The 23,443-nt window shown below is 47.5% G+C and overlaps 1 protein-coding gene across 3 annotated transcripts in view; it reads right to left on the bottom strand.

Annotated features, from left to right (window-relative positions):
- LOC138497732 (RING finger protein 151-like) overlaps positions 1 to 10,833 on the bottom strand; it is a 506,808-nt gene extending 495,975 nt beyond the window's left edge. For all 3 annotated transcript variants that reach the window (XM_069621367.1, XM_069621368.1, XM_069621369.1), the window contains exon 1: positions 10,655 to 10,833. The gene's annotated coding sequence lies outside the window, so the exon portion shown is untranslated. The remainder of the gene's footprint in view (positions 1 to 10,654) is intronic.
- Positions 10,834 to 23,443: the final 12,610 nt, after the last annotated feature.

Here is a 23,443-nt window from a genome sequence, read left to right as displayed (position 1 = left end):
AAATAAAGTGCACTATGCTGTACCGCGCCAAATTGCGGGTTGAATGGAGAAACAAAACGTTCTTCTTCACTATACCAGACAAAGCCATGAAGTTTTTGTACAAATACCTGCCGACACCTTAGACATGGTCTGCGCAGCTCAAATATTGTACCTTTCCATGGTGACTATCTACATCTAACCAGACACTCTCGCGAGACCCTGCTGAGTAGCCAAACTTGTCACCCTGTACTACTACTACTACGTCACCACCCAAATCACTTAACTGCATCCCTTCTAATTTGCTACAATGTGTTGGGCGAAGGCCACACCACCAATTTGAAATGTATTGTACAATAGCTTGCTGGTACATATCAATTTTTCTACCATGCCTAAGTCCAAAGACGGCCCGGGTGAGCCTGTGCATTAGCCTCCCAATGCAAAGTTGGGGGTGTTACTTACGGGGCTACATTGCCCCATTTCAGGGGGTGGTGCGGGTGGGGACATGGGTGGGGGGAGTTTTTATTTTTTATAAATGATAAAAGCACTTGGTACACTCCATACACATGGTCTGGTAAGATGTGGGCACTAAGAGGAGCACAGAATCGTTATGCTGGTTGGTTCAAAACATTGTGGGCAATGCTAATACATGATTCATACCGAATGGGGGATTTAACCCTCCTTAGTTGGAATGTACGGGGCTTGGGGAACCTCATTAAGTGTCATAAGATACAGCTTTCTGTGGACAGACACAGGGCCAAAATTATTTTCCTGCAAGAGACCCATGCCATCTCTACAACCTGTGAGGGGTTTGCTAAAAACTGGGGAACTCACCGCTTTTACACAACTTACTCTTCGCAGCCTAGAGGCATCATGATCCTGGTGCATAAGTCCCTTCCATTGCAATGTAAATACGTGAAAGCAGACCCTCTGGGTAGGTATATCCTGGTATACGGTTCTATTGCGGAGAGGGAGCTGGCACTAATGAATGTATACAGCCCCAAAGTGGACAAACACTAATTCTACAAAGATGTAATTGGTGAACTTGACTGGTATCCACTCATTCCTGTGATATGGGGCGGGGACTTTAACACCATCCTACATCCACGCGTGGACAGGTCCACCCACACTCAGAGAGCTCTTAAACGCACAGTTACCACCATCAAAGAGGGAATGCAGTCACTGAAACTTGTAGATGTTTGGAGGACATTACATGCAGAGGAACAGTCTTACTTCTTTTACTCATCTCTCCAGGACTCCTCCTCCCGCATCAACTTGTGACTCATTTCGGAGACACTCTTTGGGGGTGTTGTAGAAACATACATGCTGCTTCGCACCTACTCACATCACGTCCCAGTTGTTATCTCCCTAACACTACCGTCATTTTCTAGACAACGGAATACCTGGAGATATAAAACACTAGCTCTGCAGGATACTGTGTTTGCTTCTACTATAAACAGGGCTCTCTTCTCAGCAGTTAAGGCTCTCTCCTCTTCTGAGAAATTGGCTCCTAATGTTACTCCTACCCAGGAGCTAGGTGATGCTCTGTCGCAATATTTTATTATGAAGTTTGATACTATTCGACAAAACATCTCTATGACAGTTACTGCGGCCCCACCCGCCGCAAAAACTCTACCTAACCTGTGACTTTTACTCACTCTGTAACGACGAGCTGGTCAACCTTACCCAGGTTTTCCGAAGAGACAGTATTGGCGGGTATTCAAAAAACTAAATCCTGCTCCCCTTCTGATGCCATCCCTTTACGGGTTGTGAAAGAGATCTCCTCAGACCTCCTTTCTGAGATTACGGCGGCCATTAACGACTCATGTCAGACTGGGCTGGTTCCACAGGAATTGAAGGCAGCCAGGGTGATCCCCCTTCTGAAGAAGCAATCCCTGAACCCCACTGTTCTCTATAATGTCCGTCCCATCTCACTTCTTCCTCTCTTATCTAAACTTCTTGAGTCACTGTTGTCACTCTTGCCCTCTACATTTCTTCAATCTTCCCATCTTCTGGATCCTGCTCATTCTGGTTTTTCGACCTGGTAGGGGCACTGAGAGTGTTCTGGTCGCTGTCCAGGATGATATGGCCAGTCTGGTGGACGCAGGTGGAGTGGGGGCCCAGATCCTGTCAGATCTATCAGCGGCATTCGACATGGTCGACCACTCCATTCTGCTGTCCTGCCTTGCCCCGTTGGGAATATCGTGGCAAGTAGTGGCCTGGTTCACTTCATTCCTGGTTGATCTTACACAGAGCCTCTCTATGCCCCCCCTTTCTCTCTGTTCCTTATCATTAATTTGTGGAGTGCCACAAGGCGTCTCCCTGTCTCCAATCCTATTTAACATCTATATTTGGGCCCTTTTATGTTTGATCTGCTCTTTCGGCATCAGATGCTACTCATACGCCGATGATCCTCAGATCCTGATCCGATTAGATCTTGATCAGGCTGAGGTGTCTTTGTGCCTGCAAGAGTATCTGGCGGCCGTGGGAGAGTGGATGAACTGCAACTGGCTCAAATTGAACAACGACAAAACTGAGGTGATGGTGGTGGCTGCCCTCCTGATCTCACACTCTGGTTGTCCTCCTTTTGGCCCTCATCTTTGGGTCCTCTCCCTGTGCCGGTAGGCAAGGTGAAAAATCTGGGGGTAGTCCCAGATTTCTGCATCACTATCTATGGATAAGCAAGTCACAGCGGTATATCAAGCTGGCCACTTCCAGCAAAAAATCCTAAAGAAGGTACTCTCCATGATTCCTGCCCCACTGTGTCCTCCAGTGGTGGCAGCCATGGTGTTATCTCGGCTAGACTACTGCAAATCCCTGTATCTGGCACAACTGAAGAGCCTGATTCAGCGGCTGCAACGATTGCAAAATCTAGCTGCGCGTGTGGCAACTGGCACGCCCTATGGAGCGCATATTTCTCCTGTGCTTCGAGCCCTACATTGGCTCCCGATGACCCAGCGGGTCAACTTTAAAGCACTGTGTATAGTTCACTGTGCCCTCCATGATCAGGGCGCCGAATACCTCCAAGCTAAGTTAGCCTGTTACCACCCTAGCCATAGCCTGTGCTCCACCTCGGCTGATCGGCTGGTGGCACCTGCCTACAAACGGGTATGGGTTGGAGGCCGGGCGTTCTCCGTAGCCACTGCAGTTCTATGGAACAACCTTCCACTAGTCATCAAGAAAACATCTAATTATTTAGCCTTTAGAAAGGCTGTTAAAACATACTTATTCTAGGCAGAGTTACGCTTTAGCTTCGGCTGCGGCCTCCTTCCCTCAGCGCTAAGATAACCCAGGGTGACCGTGCGCTCTAGAAGTAATACTAACATAACATACCGTGCGATATTTTTGAGGAAAATGTGGATTCTGTGTCTTCACCCGGTACACTATGGGAAACATTTAAAGTCTACATTAGAGGAATAGCATTGTCCTCGGAGTTCAGTGTTCTCAAAACTATCCGACACAGTATACGACAGTGTGAAGATAAACTTGGAGAACTCAAACGTGGCCTGTCTACTGACCCCCCCTTTGGCCATGCTAACACAAATTAAAGAGGCCATTGACTCCTTTAGAGCAAGCGCTGAGCGTGAGGAAGCTCTTTGACGTGCCAACGGCCGCTAGACGATGTGGTAAGGGTGATAGACCAGGCAAATTAGTGGCTTCTATAGTGCGCCACGAATACTGACCTATACACAAAAAAAGATACATGCACGGTGGAGGAGATGGACTAGTTTCTCAACACTATGCCGCTTAGTCAACTTTCCCAAGAAACTAGGGACCAACTGGACCTCCCGGTTTCCCTCACTGACATCACTCATGCTATTGACCAATTACCCACTGGGAAAGCACCAGGCTCCAACGGCTCACGGCCGAACTATATAAACAATACAAGGACATCCTTGCCCCTTCACCTGTTACAGGTATGGCAGGAATCGCTTAGGTCCCGATCACTCCCAGCCACCATGTGGGAGGCGGTCATCATGGTCCTCTTAAAACCAGAGAAACCCGCAGACCAATGCGGATACTACCGCCCACTCGTCCTAATTAATACTGACGTGAAGGTGTTTGCCAAAATCCTTGCCACCTGGCTAATGCCAATCATGGCACATATCATTCATCCGGATCAATCAGGATTCATCCCGGGCAGGTCCACGGCACTAAACCCAAGATGCTTATTTAACATCCTAACACAAATAGATCCTGGGGTCCGGGCTGTGGCTGCTGCCCTGGATATCCAAAAGTCATTTGACTGTGTGGCTTGGCAGTTCATGTACGCTCTACTGTCTGGATGCGGCTTTGGCCAGGGATTTCTGGACGCTCTCTCCCTTCTCTATGCATCACCGGTGGCCAGGATTAATACTAATGGACTACTTTCCCCATAGTTTGGGATTGGCAAGGGCACTTGCCAGGGGTTTCCCTTGTCCCCCCTGATATTTGCTATTGTCATAGGACCTCTGGCAGACATGATACGCCTTAGACAAGGACATGGGGGGGATTAGAATGGTGGGCGACCCACAGATAGTCTCGCTCTACGCGGATGACGCCCTGCTGTACATTTGCGACGCTCAGAAGCGCTTACCGTCTATCATGCAGGACATCTCAAGCTTTGGGGAGATTTCTGGCCTATGAGTAAACTGCAAAAAATCAGAGCTATTCCCCCTCACTGACGCCACTAGTCCACCTAGGGATCTTAAGGGGTTTAGATGGGCACCAGAAACCATTTGATATCTGGCACTGTCATAAGGATCTGCTTGAAGCCCAAAGCCAAGTGCAACTCCTGGTATGACTCAGACCTCGTCACCCTTAAATGCAAGTGTAGGGTGGCTGTGAGGAAATGGCTGTTATCTTGTGCATCCTCTGACAAACTGGCCTGCCGCCTTCTCCAAAGCAATAACGGCTCTCTGTCATCACTAAGAAGAGAGCTCACATCCAAGCACCCATCTCTGCAGCATCTAACAACTCTGACAAACTCTTTAAAATCGGCAAAGAGCTGGCCAATCCTGCTACAGTCTCTACCTCTCCTGTCCCCTCCCAGGCCCTGTGTATGGGCCTGGCTTCTCATTTGATCTCTAAAACCCAGAATGTCCTGTCCACCCTCTCATTCTCTCCCCCTTCTCCCTCTACTCTCTCCTCTACCTCTGGCCCCCCTGCGGCCACATCTCCTTCTTTCTTCTCTGCCTTTCCTCTGTTCACCCCTGACAAGGTTTCTAGACAAGTCTGATCTATGAAAGTCTCGTCAAAACAGGTTTGCGCTGTTCTTCCAAAACCATCAAGGACCACATTGACACCCTCGCTCCAGCCTTGGCCGACTTCTGCAATCACTCTTTCACCACTGGAAGCTTCCCTTCCCCCCTCAAGAACTCTCTTGTGCACTCTCTTCTCGAGAAACCCTCAGCCGTCCCCTCCTGTCCGGTTAACTATCACCCGATCTCCATCACTCCTTTCCTGGGCAAATTCTTGGAAAAGCTAGTCATCTCCCAGCTTAACTTCACACTGAATCTGTTGGTTGTCTCCATGACCATCAGTCTGGCTTCAGAGCAGCCACAAGCACGGAAACTGCTCTCCTGAATATCCATGTAGACCTGCTCTCTAACCTTGATGATAATCACCCCTCTGTCCTCATCTTACTCACTCTCTCTTTTGCTTTTGACACAGTCAACCATGTCATCCTGCTCAACCGGCTCTGTGGTAACCTGGGTATCACTGATCATGACTGGCCTGGCTGACCTCTTTCCTCTAAGACCGATCCTCCCAGGTCCAACTTGGGTCTTTCCTCTCCTTTATATCACTGTCTACCTGTGGTGTTGCCCAGGGGTCTAACCTTTCTCCCTGGCTGTTCAACCAATACCTGGCACCTCTAACCCACCGCATTGTTGCTCTCTGCTCCAACTTCCAGTGCTATGCGGATGACACTCAGCTCATTTTCAGACTCCCCACTGCCGCCTCTTCTCCCTCTCTCATCTCGGATTGTCTGCCTGCAATCCAGGAGTGGTGTGCTGCCAATGATCTCTGCCTTAATGTCAGTAAGACGGCAATCCTCCTCATCGGCACACCTGCACCTTCCTTTTCTGTCACTCTCTGGCCGGCTTCCCTTGGCCCCCTTTGCTCCCACCTGTGAGGCTAAGAACCTCTGGGCCATCTTCGACTCCACACTTTCCTTCTCTCCTCGCATCTCTGATGTCTCTAAGAAGTCACACTACCAACTGCACCTCCTCACAGGTATTCTTTCTTTCCTCATCTTCCCCCAGAAGGTCACTGTCTCCAGAGCTCTGGTTCTCTCTAGGCTTGGCTACTGCAACAGCTAATTTTTAAATCTGCCTGCCGCTACTCTCTGCCCTCTACAACTCATCCAGAACAGGACTGCGAGACTTGTCCTTGGCTTCAAGCCCAGGGATCGTATCTCTCCAGCCCTGACATCTCTCCATTGGCTCCCAGTGGCTGCAAGGATCAATTTCAAGACCCTCTGCATCGTCCACAAGGCCTTCTGGGGCCTTGGACCGCAATACCTCCAACTATCTCTTTGGAAATATCTTCCTACTCAAGCTCTTCGCTCCTCCACCGCCCTAAGGGTCAGTCGCTTCTCCAAGCAACACATTGGGGGTAGATCTCTTTGGCTGGTGACTCCTCTGGAACAGCCTCCCTGCCTCGCTGAAACTTGAACAGAACCATCTCCGGTTCCAGAAGCACCTCATCAAGACCTTCCTCTTTGCTTCTGTATTTTCCCTCTTCCTCTCCCCTGCTAATCTGTCTGCAACTGCACCAGTCACCTGGCAACCTTCTGAATTTGGGCTCAGTTCCCTGCCGGCCTAGTTGCACACCCACACTGCCTTCTGGAAACCCCTGCACTTGGGCCTGTATCTGCAATCCTATAGTCCCCTTACCTGCACTTACTGGACACCTGCTGTCTGCAATTTAAGCCTCACACTTGCCACCTGCTTGCCACCTGCTGGGCGCACTACTTCTTTTTGATCCCTTGTATGGCACTCACCCATCCTTCCCTTCCCCCTTTCCCCCCCACCCTCTGTTCCTCTTCCCTTGCCTCGTCGCGCCTTGAAACACTTGTGTATAGGCACATTATAAATGCCATACCATATCATATCTCCCTGCGCCAGGGCCGCTGCTAATAGGGTGACCTCTCCAGTTTATGATTGCTAGTTGGTTGAGTTTTGATCCCCAATTTTCTTGTTGGTATTTTTGCGTTTTCAAAGATGAATTGCTTGACAGGGTCAGCACTGTAATGATTGACAAGTTGGCTGTTTTAATATGAATCCTCATGGTTGGAACCATGTTGCCTGTTCATTTCCCATTCTATTGGTACATAGGACATCATCCTGCTCTGACGGTTAATAGGGCACCATATTTTATTTTGCCAAATATAATCGTCTCATTAAATAGGATTGCAAAGTTGGTTTCAAACCGTAAAGCCCCCGGAAACAATGTGCGTCACATCCCTCCCGGTGAAACTGTATCCTCGCCTCTACATCTTCAATGGCTTTTCATGTTAATAGCTCCAATATCAACTGTTAAAATGTCGGGGCTAGGTAGGGGCAGAGGGGAAAGGGAGGCTGAAGCTCCTTGTATACGAACGGCATATGGAAGGCTCCCCTACCCGTTTCCAGTTCACATGGACCTTTCCGGTGCCGAACCCTTACTTATGAGCAAATCAAAATTAAGCGGCTTAGAATGCTAGTACACCACACACGAAGCAATTTTGTTGCTAGTGTGCATACGCAGTGCAAACCACCCCGGCTTCCGAGAGGTTGCCTTGCATATTTGCTGGTCTTCCTCCACCAAAGAGCCATTTGCTGACTCTACTTTTGAAAATACAAGGGCCCCCTCAAAAATCACAAAGTATCTCGACTGAAGTTAGTGCTCAACTCTGCACGTGTGTGCACACTTTACCAACTGAAAGGTTGTTGGTGCAGAATTCCCAACATTGTCGGACCTTGAGGGCTGCAGAAACCCTCGATGGAGTAAAACCCCAACTGCAGTAGCAGTAGGGATGGAAGAGATGTAGGGAGAGCTAGATGTGAGACCTGTCAGCACTCGGATGGCCAGCAGATCGGAGGGGCCGCGTGGAATGTGGCTGAGCATCTAACCACTAGTGCATCATATCGCTTGATTTTAGAGGCTAGCGAGCGCTCGGTCGATTGATTGAACAGGAATCCTAACAAAATCAGCACAGGGGAGGGACAAGGAAAACAACCTCTCTTTCCATATCCAAATCATAACCGATGTGCCCTCTCCTCTCCTCATCTCCATGTTTGGCTTTCACCAGCAGTCTAGTTTATAGAGATGTCTTGAAAAGTACATAAATCATATGTAAACCAATCGGACACATATATAAATCCTTAGAGAAATAAGATAATCAACATATGAAAAGTGATCGTGCAAGACACAGCCCCGCAATACAAATTGATAAAACAAGAAACAGCTGCCGGAAAAAGCAAAATGCTCTCAACCTGGGCGCTCAAGAAGAAAACCCAACTGGAGCAAACTGGCTGCAACCAGGAGGATCTTATCCAAAACCCAACACGAGTCAAGAAAAAACGAAACGAACTCGGCTGGATAGAAACACAAGATATGGCCGCCTCAAACAAACTCCTGGCCCACCTCCCAATCCAACTCAAAAAATTCAACGAAATCGACCAAGTGTTTACATGCTTTCCTGACAAACGCAGAAGGCAGACTTTCCTAAGGGCCAGGCTCAATCTTCTGCATACCAACGAAATCAGAGCTTTAAGAGGTCTATCTACATCTAACACCTGCCGACTATGTAAGAATATCTCTGAAATCGAATCAGTAAAAGACCTTTTTATGACGTGCCCAGAAACAGCCACCCTAAGAAATGCATACTTACACCTCTCCTTGCATCATTCGTACTGAGAGAGGAGGACGTCTGGTGGTCCCGTCTGCTAAGTGGAAGAAAAACCCGCTGGACGATAGCAGTCACAAAAATCTTGGAAGCGGCCCTAGCAGACTGCTTGAAGGAAGAAAACTCCACATCTTAAAGAAACTTACAGCAAGAACCAAGAACAACAACTAAGAGAACACACATTTTGTAAAATAAATAAATTTTGATAAAACACAAAACAAATGACTAAAAAATAATCAACAAGAGTACAAGTGTGGCGTAATTCACCCAATATTGAAAGGAAGACTACACATTCCAGAGTGCAATTTGGGACAGGGTTTTAAAAAATAAATGTTTAAAAAAGGGCTGCGGGTTTTGTAAAGACACTTCAAGGCTCGCATAAAAAAAGAAATGCATTTTTCATAAATGGTGTGAGGGAAATGTCACATTCTACAGAAAAAACACTTTCTGGTGTGTCAAATGAGAATACATGAAAGTAAGGGAGGTAGTTTCACTTTTTGTGGGATTTATTTTGTCTTGGTAAAGGGCATAGATTTAAGCAGGTAACTGGTGCTTTTTTGGGAACTTTTTGGATATGAGGGTCACTTTTGGGGCTGTGATCACCGAGTCGTTATGATGGTACTAAAATGAACCAACACTTCTAAATAGTTTCCACTTTGAAGTATTCCATGATAACACAGAGAGCGCTAAAAAGTAACGCATCTTTGATGGGCCATCGTCTATTGAGCGGTTTGGGAGGGGAGGTCGGGTGGGGTAGGAGGAGGTATTTGTCTCCAGAGCATCCGAGCCGAGGGGATTGGGAGGTGAACCGCAATGCCTCGCTGGGACACACAGGAAAACAGCCCCGTGACTGGAATAGTGCACAGCCCCTTCACAATGCAAACAATATCACTTGCTAAACAGGTGTGTTATACACTTGGCATAGGCAAGCCACCTGGTCCTCGCAGGCCTCCACAACTGCTGGACCCTGAGCGATGGCACAGGCTGCCCATGCCCCGAGATGGTCCTGTTGCAGGGCAGGCTGAAGATGTGTGCTAGCCCATTTCAAAATGATGTTTGAGGGCCCCTTTCTTTCCCAAGGCTGGGAAACCCCATCTGAGGCAGCTGGAAGGCACAGATTAAGGTGGATGGAGAGATGTGCACACAAGCAATCCCCACCGGCGGGGAGTGGCCAAATCCCACTCCCCGCCTCCCCCCCCCCCGCTTCTCAGACAGTAGGGGGGGGGGGTAGCTGCAGATTATCACATGAGATACAGGTGTATTGGCCTCTACACAGAAGAATAACATGCCAGCCAGTGGGAGCTAAAACCCTAAATGACCAGTGATTTACAGTTAGCGAGGTGCTAATGTAGCAAGACCCTGAGTAGAAAGGCAACGAAGCGATGAGCGCTGTCGCGGCCTGAGGTATCAGAAAAGGCTGCCTGTGACATTCGCGCTGCTGCAATGCACGCATTTTATAATTCATTAAATAAGTATTTTGCTTACTGATAATACTGCCAACATGGAGGGTAGGAGCCTGGGGCCCTCGTGAGGCCCGTGGCCCATTTCAACTGAAAAGGTTGAAAGGCCCTGGTTCCACTATCCCACGTGACATGGAACAGCAGAGAAAGTAATGTTTTAACAAAAAACAAAAACAATGAATGCTCTCATGTCCAAAATCGTGGGTTTAGCTGTCTCTCCAATGTTATTTCAAAGAGCGATTCTTAATGTGACAGCAATTGGAAAGACAAAATTACATCAACACTCTAGGTTGGTGATAAACACACACACATTTAATTGCAATAAACGGTGTTACTTTAGCCTCACCTCTTTTCCCCTTCCTCCGCACTCTCATGCTCGTTTTCTTTCTCGTCTGGCCATGGGTTTCAGCCACTGCTTGTGGATGAGAAGGTAACACGGGAACCGATTGGTATTTTATTACCTCGGTTCTCCAACCCCCGCCAATAAGGCAATGCCCCACCCTGCTTAGAGCCCACGGGGACTTGCCTCTCGGGAAGACAAGATGATCCTAGTGACAAGACGGTCTCCATGCTGCGGGCTCACATAGGCAGGACGCTCCCGAGCCACAAAGCATGAATAATTGACAGCCGCCCTCCCAGAGCGGCCTTTCAGAAGGGCCGGAGCTTCCGGACACCGAGGCATTCAGCAAAGCTGCACCGCCTGCCATAAACCCAGGAACAAGAGGCGGACTCTTTGTTTGATCCACATTGTGTCCAACGACTAATACCAGTGGTGTACAGCGGAGGGCAAGGTCACTGTGCAGCAGCGGGAATAGCGAGTGCTGCTACTGAGGACATCAGAGCACAGAAAGGGCTCAGAAAACCAGCTCACTACTCCCAGGAGACGATATTTACAGGCCAGCGGATGCTCTAGCCTTGACTACCAACAGCCTAATTGCTTTGGAGAAAACAGAATTCCCATGTCCACACCACGCTTTATTGCAAACCTTTTACACATATTTCGTGTTTAAAAAGGGGGTGCTCTCCAATCGGCCGTGTTTAAATAGGGGGGTGGTCTCCAATCGGCCGAAACAAATATAATTATTACATTCAGGCTCGGATTAGCCATTTAGGTGAAAAATGGAATGCCTAAACCAAAAACGCAGAATGGGCCACTGTTTTGGCCAATGTGGACCAGATTGATGAGTTAATTCACTATGCAGCTTGCAGTTTTGACCATTGTTGCTGAATAAATATTGCACAATTTGCATCACACTTTATCCCAAAACTCTCCCCTAGTTGTTGTTCAAACACTGTCACAAAAGGAATGAATTGGCATTTGCAACTGTGGGCCCCTTTTTCATTGGTGCCCGAGACTATTTCAGTCCGACCCTGATTACATTGAGTACTTACTGGTTACTAGCTGCCCGGTCCTGCAACCTCATACACGAGGAATACCTTTCCATGCTATGCATGGAAGGGAAACCGTGCACCTGCCACAGAATTGGAAAGAAGCTGGAGCCCTTTCGCAGTCGCATTCTGGCGCCAACAGAACAAGCCACAGGACACCGATCTGCCTGCGTCATTGCATAACAAGTAGTCCCTGGTGATGAAAAGGACGAAGTGCACGTCTGAATCTGCCATTAAAGTCGGTGTAAGCTGGTGTGCGAAGAGTCGCGTTCTGGTGAGCACCACCCTTTTTTTTAAAGGACTGCCAGAGCGATATATGGCAGCCCGCGAATCAGTGTTTGGTCCGATTGAGACCTATTCCGGAACTGAATTTGCAAACACTGTTGCATTCACCGAACTGGTTGTATTTGGCTGCTTGAATGATAAAGGCTCCCTTTTAACAGTACATTTTCTGATGTCAAACTGTCCACCGTGCTGCGCGCTGGTGTCCAATGCCCACCCTTTGCTGCTAAAACACTCACAGTCCTGTGCTGTTGCATCTACAGCACATTTCAATATAGTGCAAACACACAGAAATATCATAGAATTAACTTTCATTACCACCACAAATAGTGACCCCGGTCCTTGTGTTAGGTGATTTATCTCACTGTCTTCCCCTGTTTTTGGTCTGATCACCATCTGATATCCTTTCACGTTAACATCCCAGGGTCTCCTGCCCGGCTTAATTCTAATCCTAGACCAGTTATTCATACCAGGAACTGGAAAAAAGTCTCTCTGGAAAAACAATCTTTTTAGCTTAGTGCTCAATTGGGCTCACTAGATAATTTTGAGAGGGCAGATGTACTAGCCTGCCACCTCACTACCACTATAAAGCATTATTAATGCTTTATTAATGATAGGACTCTCCAAGCTAAGTCCAATTCTAAAGAATTATTTGCCATTCTTAATGAATTTAAGAATAAGCCTCGTGCAGCCCCAGGTCCAGTAAAGAATGACGATTGGTGTCAAAATATTCATAATGCTTTTACCAATAAAGGTTATATCTCATCAGAATGCTATTCAGTCAGCCAAGATCTCTTTTAACTATGCTAAAGAGCCACTTTCGGTCTCTTCTGAACCAATCTCTTCCACAATTGCCGAGTCTCCCATTTTTGCCTTCTCCCCTTGCACTGAGACTTCTGTTGGTGCCACATCTGTCCTTCATAACTTTTTATCAGATGGATCGACGTACTCCATCCTTGGGTTACCAAATTTGTCAATCTTTTATTTGCAAAGGGATCTGTCCCCCCTCCTCGCAAAGAGGCTTGTATCACCCCTCTCTTAAAGACGGATGGTCTTGACACCCTGGTGACAGAAACTATTACCCATTACCAATGTCACGTTTTTACTTAAGATTCTCGATAAGTTAGCCTACTAACAATTTCAGTGTTTCCTGAAACAGAAGGACATCCTGGGGACTCACCAATCTGGCTTTAGGTCCCATCATGGCACAGAGAAGGCCATGCTTGATCTCAAGGCCAATTTACTTAACATTGTGGACCAGGGCCAACCAGCAATTCTGATGCTCTTGGACCTCTCTTCCGCCTTTGATCTTGTGGATCTTGCCATTCTGGTGGAACGATTACAATCTCTAGTGGGCTGTTTCAGTCTGGCCTCTCGTTGGATTTCTTCTTTTCTTGGTCCATGATCGGCTCGAGTTTTTAGTGGGGATACCCAGTCTAGGCCCGCTCCCATATCATGTGGTGTTCCTCAGGGGCTGTGTATTTCACCTTCCCTGTTTAACGTTTACATTATTCCCGTTCTGAGATTGTTGGACGACCTGGGTGTCCAGTATACAAACTACGCTGATGACACTCAGGTCGTTATGAAACTCATTGGGCCAGTATACTGCGGACCTAGCCGATCTCAATAAAGTGTACAGTGCTATCCATGAGTGGATGGCCTTTAACTCTCTAGCACTAAACACAAAAAAGACTGAACTTCTCAATGTGGCTACTGCCCCAAAGCTTAAAACCTTGCCCCGGGACTATGACAACTCGCAAAAGAATACTGCCATCCTTGCCACGGCTCTCATAAACTCTCGACTGAATTTTTGTGTTTTTTTGGATTATTGTAATAGTCTCCTGAGTGGCTGCACGCACTATTCTATCCTCTCTGACATGGCGCGGTTCGTGCTATTACTGGTCTCTCTAAACGTGCTCATGTTACAGCCACAACACCAGACTTATATTGGCTGCCTGTTAAACACAGAGTGACTCATAAGCGCCTCACCTTGACTCGTAATGTATTCTGAACACGGCTCCCAAATATCTCTATGCTCGCCTTCGACACTATACCCCTTCGTGTACCCTCCAATCCAAGAACCAACAGAGACTTGTACAGCCTGGTTCAGATTGGCAAAAGCAGGTGACCGTAGCTTTGATGTACTATGCCCCACCGTGTGGCATTTACTCCCGATTACTCTCTGAACCATTAATACGACCACTGATTTAAAAAAAGGGCTGAAGACTCTACTTTTTAACCGTTCGCCTGACTAAGTGTCGGGCTAAATGATGTCTACCCCCATGCAACCGTGACCTGAACTCTGTGTCACGTTTCTGAGTCCACTCTGTCTTCTGTCTTTGTGTGCGCTCTGAGGCCTGCGGGCACGTGGCGCGGTATATAAAAATTTGAATAAATTAAAGGCACCTGGAAAAAAATCTTTCACAGCATGGCCTGGCCCAACTGAACATAAGCTTTCGAAATTGCCCATTAAGAGTTTGGTAGTGCAGTAAAAAAAAGTAGCGGTAAAGGAATTTGGCTGTCTTTCTCGAACTCATAATGAGGCTCTGACTGTTTACACAAACTGTGCAGCTCTGTGTTGACTGCGTGACAGCCGAAGTAACTGCTTTGCAGATGAAAACTCACAGATTGTTCTTTTGGGAAGCATCTGATGCTTCCATGGCCCTAAAGGTGACGGGGCAGAAGGGACTGGTGCCACTTGTGATGAAATGCATTGTAATGTAACTTCATCTGCCATCTTGTTACTGAAAAGCTTCCATCTTTTGTCACTCACTCTGTTTTTGTTTCTGTTAAATATTTTCTCTGCTCCGCAGCTCTCCCCCTCCTTTCCATTCTGCTTCTTGCTGGTCAACATGACACCTTATCTGTTTTCCGTGTGCAGGCCGGAAGGCCGCATTCAATTGCTATTATAGCAATGTCCTGGAAAATCATCCTGTGTTCTCTGTGCACATTGTATTACCTTGAAAAGCAATTGCGAGATAGTGTACATTCAGATCTGATGTCTTGGCAACTTATGATACTGTGATGTATTGTCTGGAAGTGCTGCAAGGTTCGGCATCCCACTCTCACTTGGAAACTGCCCCCTGTGTGTGGGTCTGTCCTTTTGCACAGTGTGCCCCTAAATCCTTCTCACCTTGAAGAGAAGGGCAGCCTAAGAGAAGGCTGAGGAAAGAACATGGGTTCCTCAAGGGTGGACGTCGGATGATGAATACTCTTATTCATAGAATAATGCTCCATTAATACAGGACACTACCAACCAGACAGGGGAAAAGTAGAGCTTTCTTCTCAGGGATAAGGCCTTCGTGTAATAAGGCTTAAGAGGCAGAAAAGAAGGCTGCGTTCTAGGACACTAGTTTTATTTTGTTGAGGGCTACATGAGTCAACACTGAAAAGGACAATATTGAAATCCCAAACGCGCTGCATGGGGTCCCCAAACTCGAGACTGAGCAGGTCCAACATCAAAATGGTTTTGACAGCCTCTGTGCAGATGGACCTTTAATCACCTTAACCCAAACAGGTCCACCACTTAAGAAGTGAGTACACGGTTGTGCATAAAACAAGTTTATTGTACAATTATCTGGGGAGACGTTAGATGGTGTTGCAGGACCAAACTAATCAAAGTCTCAACAAACCACATCAGATGACATCTTATATACATTTTTGCAACAGTTAAAACACTCCCAGATACCTTATTGCAATCCACTCCCCAGATATGATTGGACAAGAACCTCAGCATAGAAACCCTTTCTATTCCCAATTCCTACTTTTTCATTGGCCAGTTTTATCTTAATTGTCATCTTCAGATCATATATAGAACACACCTCTTCTTTGGATTCATCCATAGTAGGTCATGACATCAGCACATGGGTAAACATTGGTATTGTGACATAATTCATTACTAGCAATAACTGGCCTAAGCTCTTTAGCTTTAACTTTTAATTTGCACGTGTTGACATAAATATTTCAAACGATATGTGGAAGGCTAGGTAAATAATTTCTCTTTAAGTTAGCAATACTTTCTCATTCCCCAGGTCACTGTTCGATTGAAACTTTCCAATCTACAAGACTGCCACTTTATCTCACAATTGAAATTCCTAGGTAGCCTTGGGCACTGGCTTACCCCACGTTTTACTGCTGACCAAAAATAAATCACAAAACTCCTTCTATTATGCCTTCAGGAGATGACATCTTATCAGACCATAAAAACGGTAGCTATTTTCTACAGCTGTGTAGACCGCAAAGGTTTGTGAAGTTACGTATTCACCTATCCACTGGCTCCTAAAGCCCCACAGAACCCATTTCAAAGTACACTTTGCAAAACAGCCCTTCGACTACTGTGTTTTGATGCATTTGTGAAAAGCCCACTATATTGAGATTCATGAATTCCCCATGTATTTGTATTACTAAGCATGTATGTGTTTACATTTGGTGGGTTTGACATTTTATCTTTCTACACGTGTGCAAGCTAATATGTATCAATTTCTAGATAAACAGTAACACTAAAGTAACATATTCCATTCATAATTAACTACACTTTGATAAATATGAAAATGCAACCTCGCGCCCAGTTTGCCACCACGCCCAGTTATTAATACAGTACGCACAACATGAACCCCTTGTAATCATGGGGGCCCTTCCGGACCACCCCAACACCTCATTTGGAAAAGCAAGGCAAAAATGCAGGAGTTCCTTCATGTGTCTGACAATTACAGACATTCAGGTACAAAACTCCACTCCACATGAAAACTAGATACGTAAAAGTGAGACCAACACGTTGCACAAGAAGCAGCCTTTGGTGGATCGATTTATCCAAGGGATACTGGCAAAAAAGGCATCCCCTCACTTTAAAGTGGCTAATGGACATTTTATTTACTAATGTACCACAAAAAAAGCATAGCGTTTTTCGCAACCTACACTGTGTAGAGGCCTTGGAAGTCCACAAAGAAATTTTGCGGACTGCACAGATTACCACATTCTACCATTTAATGGTCTAAATCCAGATTTCCCAATTTAAATAGAACATTATATTTGATTTGCCACTACAAGAGCTGAGTGTGCATGTTGTCTTTGCTGGGCAGGTTCATATATGTGCCTGGCACTGGTTCAGGACACCCTTCCCTTTCAGCTGGATTATCTTTCTCACCTCATACAAGCAGAGAGTCCTGCTTCACGCCTCTAGTGGTTTAAAAGACGGAGTTTCCTGCAGTCCTCTATATAATGACTAGAGGTTTCATGCAATGTAATACTATTCATAATTGTTAGAGTTAATAATCAAATAAAAGTTAGTATTTCCATGTTTACTATACAAGTTTGCTTTGATAATTTTTTTCTTTTTTCCATGCACACTTTTTGATCAATAGATTGTGGGTATTCCTTGGTAATCATATTTAGACAATTCAAATGCAATATGGGACACCATTGACTTGGATTCGAACTCTATTGTAATAATGAAATACTCTCAATAAAAAACAATCGCTAAAAATTTTCCCATCTTAAAAAGGCACGATTTGGTGTGCATTCTTTCATAATTAACAAAATATGAGTTTCTCTTTTGGTTCTAAGGGACTTCAACCCCAAATATCTATTAAATGAGATCTCACTGGTTTCATATTTCCTACCACAGTTTCAAGCATATTGAAAATCCCCTTGTAGATTCCAAAAAAACAATAGGACAAAGAAAAAGTTTGCAAAAGAGTGTCCACATCTCCGGTGCTGGGGTGAGGCTGGGTGCTGAAGCACTTTAAGTATATTTTTAAATTACATTCATCCCATGCCGCAGCGCATGTGTCCCTGCTCCCCTTGTCCTGGTGCTTCAGTGTTTCTCCTTCCCTCCCTCCCACTGCGCATCCCATTAGTCACTGGCCCGTTGCTAGTGAGGGTCTCCAGATCTCATAGCCCCCAGCACCATTCCACATCTCTGGTGCTGGGTGTGATGCTGGGTGCTGAGGCATTGTAAGTACATTTTTCTAAGTAAAATTTTCCCACACCAAAGCGCGTGTTTCCCTGCTGCCCCTCCCCTTGTCCTGGTGCTTCTGTGCTTCCCCTGCCCTCCTGCCTCCCTCCCACTGCGCATCTCATTAGCAAACCTCTCGGCAGAGGACCTGAGGCTAAGGACATTTCCAGTGGATGCAGATCCTGATGGTGTCCGCCGGGGAAGGCTGCAGCCGTCAGCCTGCTGCAACTGATGAGGTGGGTGCGGTCAGGGGGGCACTATTCACTGCACCCCATTTAAACCGTCGCACCTTCTTCCTTAATCACTCCTACATTGTTTGCGCACCACACAACAGCACCCAAGGAAATTGTATTGTTAGCATCCCCTCTCATTTCACCTGATAATCGCATTCTCAAGCATGGTTGTTGTGTTTGAAAACGATGCCTTTTTCCCTCTTTTAGGAAAGTTGAATCTGGGTGTTTTGCATTGCTGCTGTGTTTGAAAACTAGACGGTTTCCCCTATTTTTAAAAGTTGACTCTGGTTCTGCATTATGGTAACTGTGGTATTGTTAACTGTGTCCCATTAGGCTCTCTCCCTCCTCTCCAGGTTCCCCAACCCGTCGGAGTACCTTGTACTGCTCAGTTAACCGGTCTGCTCCTTCTTCATGTTCCCTACTGTGTGAACCCCACTCATACTGCACTGCCTGGGCTAAGTGGCGCTGGGCTGTCCCTCCTGACTCCTCGCTCCATCCTCCTACTTCCTCCTCACACCCTCTATGGTGCTGCCATTTTGATGGGCGTCTCCAGCATCTTATCAACTTCCTTCCTTATCCTGCTGCTCCTCCCCGCACCTCTCGGGCTCCTCTGCCACCTCCTTCCTCCACCACCTCTCTGGTACCTTCCTCCCGCTTCTTCTCTGCCCACTCTCGGGCCCCTCCACCTCCTCCACTGGGTGTACCTGAAGCTTGTAACCCCCCACCCCAGGAAGTCATTCAAATGTGGCAACCTGCTCCACGTGGTATGAGCCAAAATGACTGCAACAAAAGTTCCGACCTATACAAAAAGCTCGTAAATGCATGCCACCAAAGGTTCGAACATCAAAAGTTCGAACCTTTGGTGGCATGCATTTTAGGTAGGTAAAAAAAAAGCTCTACAGTATATTGAGTGGGGGTTGCGAGGGACACCTCCCCAGCTCACCTGAGGAATAAAAAACGGGGGCAGCAGGGATGTCCCCCCCAACACCCCGCTGACTATACTAAACAGTATAGTGAGCGCGGGTTGTGGGGGGAAACCCCTGCAGCTACCTGAAAAAAAAGAAAAAAGAAAAAGGACCCTGCGGCGCCGGTTCCCGATCACCAAAGTGAAAGGGAACTGGTGCTGAAGGGACACAGTGCGTCTTGAAAGGTAAGTAGGGTGTGCGTGAGGGTATGTTGGGGGTGTGGGTGGAGGGTGTTTAAATGTATGTTCGCATGTGAAATGTATGAACCTTTTGTGGTGCATACATTGCTCATGCAAACTTTTCCATTGCTGGCTTGTCTGCGACAGAAAAATCAAGCAGATCACTCCATGTCGCTACTCTCAACGCTCGCTCTGTGATCAAGTACTCCTCTGGCATCTGTCAGCTCCTCAAAGAACTTGGGCTGGATGTCCTCGCTCTCACTGGGACATGGTTCATGGCCAGCTCTGTCATGAGTTTTGACACTCTCCTCCCTGATGGCTAAAAGATCATCTCTGAGTCCCAAACCAACCGACCCAGAGGGGGAGTAGCTCTGATTTTTCCAGAGTGGATCCCTGCTTCTGTCATTCCTATGCAGGCCTACCCCTTTGAAGGCCTGGTCTGCAGGCTCTCCATCTCTCCCAGCCTGTGGCCACCATCTACAGGCCACCTGGACAGGTTGCCCTATTCCTCTCAGAGGGGGCTGACCTCTCCTCTTCATATATATATATATATATATATGTCATGATGCCTACCCCCGGGGATTCAGATCAAGTCCAGCAGCCCCGGAAGCAGGCATCAAGTTATTCCAAGCAAGCCCAACAACCCCTGCTAGGGGCCATTTGGGTGCAGTCCTGGCATCTATGGCACCAGGCTCATATGGAGAGTCAGTCCTGGCGCCATAGGTGCCAGGCTCATAGATTATAATTTACCTGATGCAGAACATGCTGCAAGAGATCCAAGCCAAAAGAGGCTTGGAGGGGACTACTTTACCTTGGGACTATTTTTTGCTCGGGTGGGTTCGGGGAGGAACACTTACCTGGGACTACTTTGGAGGCTATTTAAAACACACCCAAAGAGCAGCACACGCATCGCGTTATTCTGAATCCAGCAGCGTAATGCTCACCGTGCCTGCAAATCTGCATCCAGTCTTCTGCCACGCCCGCCTCGAGTCTGGAGCTCCTAGAAAAAGGGAGAAAGAAGGAGAAAGGTTAGAACAAGAGCAATACCTTTGATCCTTACCTGAATTCCCGATCCACCGCGCCTTCGAGCTGGAAGAAAGAAGTTATTTTATGCGCGTCGCCTCGCCTGCTGCATCGCCGCACTGAACTCACCGGCCTTCGCAGCATCTTCACTATCAACTGCATCCTTCTGCATGTTCCTGTCGCACTCCAGCACCTAAGGGAAACACAAGAACAGCAAGGTGAGCCAAGGGAATAAATAGAGGCAATATTAGTTACCCCCATAGACTTACCTGATTTTACCACCGGGGGTACTATTCCTCTTCACGGGTCGGCGCAGCCTCCACCACATCTTCGCCGTACCCCGGCCCCTAAGGGGAACAAAAGGACAGCAAGGTGAAACAAAGGGACAAACAAGGGGAAACCTCCTCACCACAATAGACTTACCTAATTTTACCGCCGGAGGCATTATTCCCCGAGACTACATACTTTCTCTCAGCACTTGAATAAGAGAGAAAGCAACAGGTTACATACCGACATTAGTTTATCGAACTGTGTTGGATAATACAAATCCTTACCTGAATGTTACCGGTTGCCACGAGGAACTCTTCGCTAGGGTCAAGCTGCAACCTGCATGGAATCGGACAAGAGTGAAAGTCAAACATTTGAACTCTTACGAACTATATACTTACGGCGTCTTGCCAGAAATCTCAGAGTCAATATTGTTCTGGAACTCACCAATTCCTTCGAACCAGTGAAGCAACTGGTTATCTATGCGCCCCTGCGCTCAATGCAGGATGGAGAGCTCATCTTTCCAAACCATCAGGTGAGACTATAAGAGGGGATCTTAAAGGTGATCAGTGGGGAGAACAGCGGGGGTGGGGGGTTTATGCTCAACTCCACGGGTGGCTGATTCCCTTTCTCCATTGGCAGAAGAATACTCCTACGGGCCAAGCAAACAAAGTTAGGTGGGCCAGTCCAGTCCGTCATCTCGGCACTACCCGTCACATTGGTGGAGACCGCAGCTGTCGAGTTCAGATCGACGCCCCTGTGGGAGCCAGGTGAGCGTAACATATATATATATCTCACTCTCTCGCTCTCTCTCCTCTCTCTATCTCTCTCCATTCTACTCTCTGATCCAACACACTCTGTCAGACACACCTTGCATGTTCTCATCTCCTCAGACATCCCCCTCTCTAGCCCTCTCACCACTCCTCTCTTTTGGACTGACCACTTTCTGCTTTCCTCTCCCCTGAAGGTCTCAGTCCCTCAGACAAATCCCACCCCAGCACTGCCATCTACCTTCTTGGTCATTCGGCCCATAACGTGCGTTTTATTGGTGGCCTTTGCTGCTACCTTCTCTGCTCCCCCTACTGCTGCGACTGACTCACACTCTGACACTGCCCTCTCTAACTTGCATCTCTCTATCTCCAACACTCTGGACATCCTTTACCCTGTCATGAGAATCCACCTGACGCCTACCTCTAAGTGCAATTCTTGGTATGACGCTGACCTCTCCATCCTGAAACGCAAGTGCTGGGAGGCTGAGAGGAAGTGGAGGGCTTCGAACACATCCTCTGACAAACTGACCTGCTGCCTGGTCCAAAGGCAATACAGACTCTCTGTCCTGTCCAAGAATAGAGTTCACATCCAAGCCCCCGTCTCTGCGACCTCTAACAACACGGCCAAACTCATTAAAATCTGCAAGGAGATGACCAATCCTGCTGCAGTCTCCACCTCTCCTCTTCCCTCCAAGACTCTGTACGACTCTGGCTGCTCACTTCACCACTAAAACTCAGGACATCCTATCCTCGCTCCCCTCTTCCTCTCCTTCTACATCTTTTGACCCCCTTCTGGCCACCTCGCCTTCTCCTCCTTCTTTCTCCTCTTTCTCTCTGACAATACCTGATGAGGTTTGTAGAGAAGTCCGATCTATGAAAGTGTCATCCAAACAGGTGCGCCCCTGCTCCTCTAGAAGGATCAAGCACCTCATTGACACCCTCGCTCCAGCCTTGTCCGATTTCTGCAATCACTCTTTCGCCACTGGATCTTTCCCCTCTCTCCTCAAGCACTCCCTTGTGCACCCCCTCCTCAAAAAGCCTTCTGCCGATCCAACCTGTCCGGCAAACTATCACACAATCTCTATCACTCCTTTCCTGGGCAAACTCCTGGAAAAGCTGGCCATCTCTGAGCTTACTATCCATATTGAATCTGTTGGTTGTCTCCATGACCATCAGTCTGGCTTCCGAACAGCCAGAGGCACGGAACCTGCTCCCTTGAACACCCGTGAAGATCTGCTCTCTAATCTTGACTTCAGCCTCCCGTCTGTCCTCATCCTCCTCAACCTTTCCTCTGCCTTTGACACTGTCAACCACACCATCCTGATCAATCGACTCTGTGAGAACCTGGGCATCATGAATCAGGCCTTGGAATAGTTGACCTCCTTCTTCTTGGACCGGCCCTCCAGGTCCAACTTGGGTCCTTTCTCTCCACCACCTCCCTATCCACATGTGGTGTTCCCCAGGACGCTAAACTCTCTCCCTGGCTCTTTAATGTCGACTTGGCCGCTTTAGCCCATCTGATCTCTACTTTCTCCTCCAACATTCAGTATATTGCGGATGACACCCAGCTCTCTTTTAGGCTCCCCTCAGCTTGGCTTCTCTCTCGCGCATTCCTGACTGTCTATCCGCGATCCAGGATTGGTGCGCCTCCAACGATCTCTACCTTAATGCAAGTAAAACGGAGTTCCTTCTTGTTGGGACCCCTGCTCTTACTTTTCCCCCTCTCACTCTGGCTGCCTCACTGGGCCCTCTTCCTTCGCGTTCCTGTGAGGCTTAAAACCTTAGTGTCATCTTTGACTCCACTCTCTCCTTCGCCCCCCACATCGTAGACCCTGCAAAGAAGTCCCACTACCAGCTGCACCTCCCCAGAACTATTCTTTATATGATATATGATAAGTCATTTAGAACGCGCCTGTACACAAGTGTTTCTAGGCACGAGTTTCCCTTTCCCACTTTCCCCCCCACTTTCCCCCAGAAGCTCATTGTCTACAAAGCTCTGGTTCTCTCTAGGCTGGACTACTGCAACAGCCTCTTTCTCAGTCTTTCTTCCTCTACTCTCCACCCTCTGCAACTA

Source organism: Ambystoma mexicanum, chromosome 5q, assembly GCF_040938575.1.
Source record: "Ambystoma mexicanum isolate Mex_15411 chromosome 5q, UKY_AmexF1_1, whole genome shotgun sequence".
In the NCBI taxonomy this organism is placed as follows: Eukaryota; Metazoa; Chordata; class Amphibia; order Caudata; family Ambystomatidae; genus Ambystoma; species Ambystoma mexicanum.
This window is presented reverse-complemented; position numbering and strand designations above follow the sequence as displayed.